The sequence below is a fragment of the Agelaius tricolor genome, unplaced genomic scaffold (assembly GCF_023055355.1).
Source record: "Agelaius tricolor isolate 1412-34295 unplaced genomic scaffold, bAgeTri1.0.p SCAF_23, whole genome shotgun sequence".
Lineage (NCBI taxonomy): Eukaryota > Metazoa > Chordata > Aves > Passeriformes > Icteridae > Agelaius > Agelaius tricolor.
Genome location: NW_027269283.1, coordinates 8266186 through 8275309, shown reverse-complemented (window position 1 = coordinate 8275309; position 9124 = coordinate 8266186). Strand labels below are relative to the sequence as shown.

Genomic DNA, 9124 nt, shown 5'->3' with positions numbered 1-9124 from the left:
ATCAAGCTGGGAAACCATACTGGGATGGCCAGCTGCTGTAAGCTTTGGATGTCCTGCCACCATGAAGTTCAATTGCAGGTGGCTGAATGTGGTGTCTTTCAAGGCATGCAAAAGTGTTGAAAGCCTGGAGAAACCAGCCCAGTTGGTTTTGCTCATCTGTCGCTCTAGGCAGTGAAATAATTTACTCCATTTCCATCCACCTTCTTCTCTTTATTTGTATTGAGTTATGATGGGGAAACGAGCTGCCTTAGATGTTGCTTACTTTCCTGGAGTCAGCAGGGCTTTAGTTTTCAGACCATTATATCTCTGTGCTCCTAATCTCAGTGGGCTTGCTTTTTTTTTTTTTTCCCCTAGCTGCTCCTGAATTAATTTTTATTCTGTGTATACAACACAAAGCAAACATCCACCCAGCAAAGTCCAGCTTTTCTCTCTGCAGCAGGCAGGACACTTCACCGCGTGGCGCCCGCGATTGATTGAGTGGAGGAAACCGGACACAAAGTAAAGAAAACTGCAAAATATATTGTTCTGAAAGTTATTGGGCAAGGCCGTGGGGAATGAGTTTCCATTGCACTACAGCTCCAGGGGAGGCAATAATAATGAGCTGCACTTAGCAAAAGTAAATACCTGTGACAGCTCTGTGGAGGTGCACAGGGCTCGGGCTGCAGTGCTGTGTCAGTTCTGTGAGCTGGACCCCTCGAGATTGTGAAGAAAGGAGGAAAATTTGGGCTTTATTTCTGGGGAGTTTCTGCTATTTGAGAGTGCTTCAGTGGAAGGCATTGTGGTAGGGATAGCATAAGAGATCTTAGCAAGGACAAACATCCCTGCAATGCAATAATTTGACATTTGAATTATAAATTTTCTTTCTGCATTCCAGACTTGTTTCAGATACACAATAAGAAAGGCACTTTCATGGGCTTCATGAACAGCACTGCCACTGCTCTGCCTGCCCAATATCACTTCTTCTCACTTTTTAAATAAATGTATACTCATATGCTGCAGATCAAGCCTGTTGTCAGGGGCTCTCATTTTGGATAAAGCAGGGGGTTAATTTCACATACATGATCCAAATAAAATCAGAAGAGTGAGAACAAACAGGTCAGACTTTGGGTCTCATTATGGTCAATTCTCCTGACTGGATAATTTTCATCTTCATCTGGAGGGGAGATGAAATGTGTGTGTGCACCCAGCAAGCCTTTGGGATGCCCAGCAAGAATGCAGCCCCATTTCCTTGCCTGGATCCTCTCAGCTTCCAGCGTCCACTCTACATGGAAAGGCCATGGATGGAGCCAGCCAAGCCTTCAGCACTTTCCAACAGAAGCCTGGGAAGAGCCACCAGGCAGTGATGGTCCTGACAAGGAGCAGGACCAGGGACCCTGTCAGGGTGCAGAGGTGGGTGCTCTAAAGAACCTTCTTTGGCCATGGAGCAAAACTGTGGGGTTGACAGAAGGGAAAATTTGGTCTAAAATCAGAAACACCATTTAGTTTCCTGACTTATAAAAGAGGGTAATCACACTCCCTTTCCATGGTATCATGCCGTTTAATTAGTAAATGATTAATTTGCTAATGATCTCCCTGGCATGGAAAGCGCTGCTGAACAGCTTCTTTTCCCAGCCATGGAAATCTGTGGCAGAAGGGAGATACATCTGCACCTTCCCAGGCCTGTTTGCTTATCCCCCATTCCTCCACTGCTCTGCCCAGACCTGTGCCCTGGGTAAAGGCAGCTCTGGAACCCTTCAGCACCTCTGCAGTGAGGCAGGAAAGCTTTTGTGAGCTGAGCCACATCTTTGCTCTCCATAAAGCAAAAAGAAATGTTTCCTTGGAGCTGGAGGAGAGGTGGGAGCTGAGGATCAGCTCTTCTGGCAGCCCCTGTTGTGCCTTGCTCAGAGCCACCTGCAGAAGAGACACGTTTGCATGGCAAACTCAGACATAAAACATGTTGTTCTGCCATGTAAACACTCAAATGTCTCAAATTTTGTTTTATTCACAATTTCAGCAAACGAGATTATCGGTGAAAAGAGAAGGAAGCAGAAGTGAATTGCAGCCTTGCTTGGGAAAAGGGAGAGAGACTCATTTAAGCCAATTTCTTCAATCAAGAAGAAAGGCTGTTTGAAAAACAGATCAAAGCAAGAGTGGTTTCCTTGTAGAAAGAGTTTATCAGAACGGCATTTTCCATAAACAGGGCTTGAGATGGACCTTGAGAAGGCTGGGGCTGATCCTCAGAGCAGTTTGTACCTTTGCAGCACATGCTGCAGCAATCCCAAACCCTGGTGTGGCTGTTTCTCCATGTTCCTCTGGCTCCCAAGGCCACAGAGGGATGAAAAGCCCCAGAAGGGCTTCCCTTGTCCTGACCCTGCTCCGAAGCTTCCCTGACCAAGGTGAATCTGTTCCCTTGCCTCTGGGAGCACCCCAGGTTTCAAGCAGAGACAGGGCTCATGCCTGTCCTCTGCTGTGGGTCCTGCCATCCCTTTAATGCTTGTGAGCAGCTTATCTGCCTTTCCTTATCTCAATTCTTTCCTTCCTCAGGGTTCCCTCCTCACCCTCACCTTCCTGCCATCCTTTTCCCCAGCCCAGCTAAGCCTCCCTTGCATGGGGCTGTCCCTTTTACAGCTTTTTTTGCCTGAAGCCACATATCTCCCAAGCAAGTGCTTTTTTTTGAGGGCTCTTGACATTAAAAAGCTCCAGTTTTGGAGCCTTAATGGGGAAGTAGAACTGTAACATCAGCATTGTGGCACTGGGAAAAAAAACCACTGCAAAAGTGAGCAGAACTGGACCCCTCACATCTTGAGTGGCTTGATGCTCCTCAGGAAAGCTTGGCACAAAAATACACTGCCTTTTGTGTGCAAAGCTGTGCACTCAGCCCTGCAAACTGGTGAGATTGGCTTAAAAATAACGATGTTTTAAAATAGAGTAAAATGCATTTTGGGCAACTTTCATCTGCTCCTTGGCTTTGGAGTGGTTCTCAGTTTGGCCCTGGGGACCACTTCAATCCCATTTCCAAGTTCTTCTCTGTACCCTGAAGGGCCAGACATCTACTTGAAGAAATGAAATCAAATCGGAGATTGCCTGAAACCCCACAAAAATACTGATGCTTTTAAAACCAAACAAAATCTTCACTCCAAATGGAAGCTGGGTCCAGCCTGACAACAAAAATCACAAGTTGGCACTGCAGCCCTCCCAGCGAGGCATCCTGGCTGATTAGTGCTGCTGCCTCATTAACATGCATACCGTAATCTCATTTGCTCCAGGACTGCTTTGATGTTAATTCCAGCGTTTTGGTGCAGTGTGGTGCTGCACTCTGTGTTTTCAGGCTAGCATTCCTCTCTTCTGCAGCCCAAGCCTTTTCTTTTTTGTGAGTCTGTCCTTCCTGTGGCCACTTAAGCACTGGTCACCTTCCTCCTCCCAGCCCTGTGGCTTTGCCCCCCAGTTTCCTGCCTGACCCCATACTGGTTGTGCTCTACTTTCCATAGAATTTTCCCTCTCTGTAATTTTCCAGCCATTCTTTCATATATTTTTTTCAAACTGAGAGCACCTTTTCCCCAACCCCTGTGACTCCTAGATACGATATTCAGCCATGGAAGTTGTCCAGTTTGGGAACAAGAAGCCATTAAATGCACTGAGCAGTAAATCCCATTAAATACACTGAGTAGTAAATCCCACTTACTCCAATGAGAAAATAAATGTTCTGGTGCAGGATGGGCAAGGGCAAAAGCAGATGTCCAGTGATGTGGGGGACCAAAGTTTAATGGTCATTAGAAGGAGCTGAGCTATCAAGAGAGCCAGGCATGCTCCTAGAGTTGTCTGGGGATGGGCCTGGAGTAGAGGTTTTGTTCAGAGCAAGATGGAGACTTTGCCTCTCCACAAAAATCAATCATTTTCACACTTCTCCATTGTGGATTCCAGATATCCTGGGTATTTACAATGGTGAGGGCTCAGAGCTGCCTCAAAACATGGGCAGGGCCAGAAAAGCGAGGCTGCTTTATTGTCTGGGAGATCAATGACTTTAATAATTAGCATCTTACTTACACATGATTTCTATACTCAATTTGAATCTTAATTAGAGATGGAGGGGGGGGATTCAGAAACCCTGATGTAGCTCACGAGTGTCTCCCGCCTCCTTGGAGGAGGAGACCCTGTGGTGAGAGCTGTGACAAACCTGAGCTGCAGCATCAGGGAGCTCACCCTGCCACCTGGTCCCTCCGGGCAGGACACTGGGGCTGGGGGGGTCCCACAACCAAGTCCTGTACACTGAGAGACCCCAAAGCACAGCTCCAGCCTGCAAAGGGGAGCACAGCACAGCTTGAGGCTGAGGCTGAGGCTGCTGCCCAGACCCAGAGCTGCTCTGATGGGGCTGAGGCTGAGGAACCCAGAGCTGCTCTGGATGGGGCTGAGGCTGAGGGTGCTGCTGAGACCCAGAACTGCTCAGATGGGGCTGATGATCCTGCTCAGCCCCGGCGTCCGCCCAAAGTGCTCAGCAGCTGTAAAAATCCGCTGCAGTTTAGGATCAAGGAAGGGATGGAGGGGCTGTCAGTGCAGGCAGGCAGCTTTAAACCTCAGCCTACATGTCTTTACACAGGGACATGCATTAAAAAAATGCGAGGCATTTGAAGCCCACCATTTTAATTAAACTGATTTAACATCCGAGCTCGTGAGGGGCGCGGGGCTGGCAAGCACAAAGGAGCTGCACAATCACTTTGGCTCCATTGTTGACGGGCTTTTGCTCTCTGTTTGTACAATAACCTATTGAACTTTTCCAGACTGTAATTCAATACAGAATAGATCCTTGCAGGAGGCTTTTTTGGCAGGGAGCACTGAAGGCCTTGAATCAATTTCACTTTTCCAGCGTGGTTGTTTAATGTATTGATACCAGCTGGAAAAAAAAAAAAAAAAGGAAAAATAAAAAGGAATCAATGTTACTTTTATTTGTCCTGAGCTGAAGCCTTTTGGTTCTGTTCTTTGTGACACGGATAGCATGCAGCGTGTGGCTATTGTCCCACCTTCGCCAGGAAAAGCAAAGGCTGTTAACGCGAAACAAGGCGGGTTTTTTGTCCGTAATACTTCCCGCTTTTGCAAAGGCTTAAAAGGTTTTGTAGGAAGAGAAACATCCAGCAATCCACTGCTGCATGGCTTAGCTGGTTGTTCTAGAGATGCAGAACTGCTGGGAGTCTGGGTGAGTGGCCAAGGCAGTGCCCCAGGTCAGGCAGCCCCCATTGCTCAGGTGCACACCCGGAGCTGAGCAGGGAGCCAGGCAGGGCTCTGCCAGCTCCTCTTTGGGGACCGGTGTTAAAAACAGCCCAGGGACCTCCTGCCATGCCCTGGGCCCGCCCTGTGAGTGACTGCATTGCCGGTGGGATACCTCCACCCTGTGCATCCTGAGCAGCATCACAGGAGCGTCTGCGCCGCCTTGGAGCGAGTGCCAGAGGAGAGGAAGCATCAGCAGGGCCCTGGCTGAGCCGGGTCAGCGCTGGCAGCACGGTGCAGCCCCTCACAGCCTTGCAGGCAGCAGGATGAGGGGTGGGCAGGAGCTGGGGGATGCCCACAGTTTGGGTTACACGGCAGGAGGAGAGTGCAGGCTCCGGAGCAGGGGAGGCGCAGCGCTCCAGAAGCACTCCCAAAAGACAGGGCTGTTAATTGTTACTTAAGCAATGAAGCTGTTTCAGATTGCCTGGGGTGAAGCAGCGGCGGTGGAAGGTGTCTCACTGCCAGAGTGAGAAGTGGCGTTGTTGGGGCTCCTCTTAACTGGGAAAGTTTTCCTGGGAGTGTGAAATAAAGCTGTGGGCTGCCCCGGGGCCGCTGGTGTGACCTGCAGGAATCTGGCAGAGAAAACAGAGAACCCTGCCCAAAGTGAGCATGCAGAGGGAAAACAAATCCCTCTTGGGTTGAGCCAATTTTCCAGACAAAACCAAGCAGGACTGGGATGGGTTAGATCTCCCTGGATTACCAGGCATCCCTGTTGAGCCACTGTGCCTTTTCCAGCCCCAGAAGAGGAACGTTTCCCTGCCTTGCTCCCATCTCAGGCCTCCCCAGTCCACGCTTCCTGAGAGGTTCTGGCCTCCATCCTGTGTGACACAGATGTCCCTGCACCAACAGAAGATGACACGTGTGAACACACATGTAGAGAGAGGGGATGTGCTTGGTGACCATTGCCAGTTTTCCCGGGAAAAGGAAAGGCTGGGTTTCACAAACCCTTAGTGATGCTAATGCACAAATCCCACTGATTTACACTCTCAATGTGTTTTTCTGTTAGGATTTACCCCGAATGAAGAGAAGACTGATACTGCAGCAGTTAAATGTGGGAAACAGGAGGAGTGTTTTGAGCAGAGTTTCACTTGCTGATGATCTGCCTTTAAGAGTTAGTCTTGGGTTTAAAAGGCAGATGCTGGAGGGCAGCTTTGTGCCCTGCAAGTTATTGAGGTAGAGAGGGTAAAACACATCCCTAAAATAAATCTGTGTGCATGGCAAGGTGTCTGTTCCTCCCCCTGATCAGAAATTCAAGCTGTCTGATATTACTGTAGCGAGTCCTGATGAACAGGACTGGGAAACACAGTCACTGCTTATAATGAGGTGCTGCAGTGTAAACCTAATCTTCATTTAGAGCAATTTCTGAAAGACAAAGAGAAATCCACCTGATGAGGTGCTGCTGAACCATGCAATGTACCTACAAATCAAAGCCCCACATCCCCAGACTTAGCTGGGAAGGGGAAATAAATGGCAGGGGGGCAGCTGAGCAGGTGGAGGCCGCCTTGCAGGAGCATCCCTGGGCAGGATGGGGCTGGGAGGATGAAACGTGAGGAGCATCCCAGCCCCCCCAGCTCACTGTGCCACGCACATGCCTGACCCTCAGCATCCCCTCGCTCCCCTTCCTCCCCCCTGCACTTATAAATCAGAGCAGAATTAATTCAGGCGCCGCGTTTTATTTGATAAACGTCAAAATATGTAAATACCGGGCTCTCTTCCTACAGTCGCTAAAACAAATGGAAAACACATTTATTAGCATAGAGATGAGTTTAATCAAATCAGCGGCGAGTACAAATTAGCCACAGGAAACGTAATGAGCTGGGAATTAATTAGCAGCATAATGGTAATAACTTTGCCTGCTGATTACCTTGCGGCCATGGCTCTCCCCCAGGGCTTTCCATGGGTTCTCCAACAGCTGATCTTTTCTGTAGCAGGAGCCCCTGAACTGGAACAGCATGGCCGGCAGCTCCTGTGCAACAGACTGGAGGAGGGGAGGGAGACGGGGTGAGGGAGGGAGGGGGAAGGAAAGCCATGTGAAAGATCTGCTGCCTTCACCTTCCCCAGCCCCGAGCCTCTTCCTTTGCCCCTGGCTCTCCCAGGCTGTCCTGCCAGGCTGTGGGGATGCCCTGATGGGTGATGGGCTGGGTGGGATATCTGGGTCACCTTCCCCAAGCCAGTGTTCCCTCCTGGGCCAAGCACATGGCACATTTCAGAGCAGCCCGGGCTTGTTCCCGTGCATCCTGCTGTAGGGGGATGGTGCTGGGTCTGACTTGTCCAAAAATAAATACCCAGGCGGTTCTGGAGAGAGGCTGGAGTTGCCTTGGGAAGGGTAGGAGCAGGCTGACCCCGGAGACTCAGCTGGCTGTTTTGAGGAGCTGATGTTGCATGAGAAAGGGACAATTGGTGCTCCAGGGGCTTTGTAAAGTGCTGGGCTTGTAAATTAACTGTTTGACACCAACAGTGATGGAGAACAGCGCGGGGCAGGGGATGCATGGAAGGAAGGGGCAGTTTCTCTTGATTTATTTGTATTCCTTCTGCAATGCCTCTCCTCCTAACACCTGAGCAGTCCAAAATAACTTGCTCAGAGCCTTTCAGTGCTGGAGCTAAAAGCACTTCATAAGCCTTAATGAATCAAGCTGTGCAACAGCCCTGCGAGGAATTATTATCCCCAGTGGTGTGGGAAGATTAAGGGAAAAATGCTCCTGTTTGGGGGCCTCCATTTAAATGCTCCAGTCCATCCTCATGCACCTTCACACAGCAGCCTCCCAGGCAAGTGACTGAGTCAAAACTTGAGAAGTTTAAAAAAATAAAGTTAAGTTAAAAAAACCCAACAAAACAGGTCATGCACTGAGGCACTTTAATGGGAATCTGTGGGGAATTAACTGAGCATCTAAGCCCAAAATGTAATGCAAAGTGATTTCTGGAGGTTGTGTGGATGGTGGAAAGTGGGAATCCTGCTTCCAGGTCACTGGTACCTGCAGAGTCTCTGTCTTGTCCTTAAGCAGAAAGAAGCTTCATATTCAGATCTGACCTTTGCAGCTGAGAGACCCAAGTAAAATCCATAATTGACCTCTGGGTGCAAAAATAAGCAAGTAGGCTTACTAATCCCTGCTTGTACACCCAAGATAAATTTTCCAAAATCCCCTGTATTGCTTTTCCCAGACTTTTCTGGGAATAGGTATTCACCATTGCCTTTAATTGCAATATTAGGTCATTGCTTTTACCAACATCTCCCTAACAAATTTGATCCAACCTGCCCATGCCAAGAGTGCTGATGGCAATGCCTCACCTCAGCAAGCTGACTGGGAGAAGAATTTAACAGTTGTCCTTGGAAAATCTCACTGGTCCCTCCAAAACCAAGTCAGAGGAGAGCAAATAAGTCCTGCTGCACTCTGGATCAGACCTGCTTTCATGCAGGAACTGAAATAGGTGTCCCAAGATAGGGCAATAAACTGAAATTCAGTCTCCATGGGACATTTGGTGATGTGTGAACTTTTGTGGGACCGTTTTCTTCTTCTGGAGAAGCAGAGACAGAACTTCAACAGAGGGATTCTTTTTAGGGCCTGATCTGCAGAGGTGCATGGAGAAGGGATGTTTGCACAGATACTTCCAGCATTTTTTCAGAACTCCTCCTTTCATTAGCCAGTGCTGGCTGCCCTGTCAGAGGCTGGGCTCAGCCCTCCTGCTGCTTGTTTGGTTTGTACCCAAAGCTGAGGGGCCTCCAAGCCTGATGGGCACTGTGCAAGAGCTACCACCCACTCTCAAAGGCCATCTCTGGGATGCTCCTCTCTGGAGATCCCACCCTGCAGAGTCAGGGCAACGTGGGCCTGACCTCAGATGAAAGTTGTATGACTTCAGTTAAAGATGCTTCATTTTTTACTCCTTTTGT

At 49.0% G+C, this 9124-nt stretch overlaps 1 long non-coding RNA gene across 1 annotated transcript; it reads right to left on the bottom strand.

Annotated features, from left to right (window-relative positions):
- Positions 1-4894: 4894 nt before the first annotated feature.
- LOC139599441 (uncharacterized) lies at positions 4895-8260 on the bottom strand. The gene is made up of 2 exons (XR_011682238.1): positions 7103-8260; positions 4895-6075 (listed from the first exon to the last, which is right to left on the bottom strand). It is a non-coding gene; the product is annotated as an uncharacterized lncRNA (long non-coding RNA).
- Between the last annotated feature and the right edge of the window lie 864 nt (positions 8261-9124).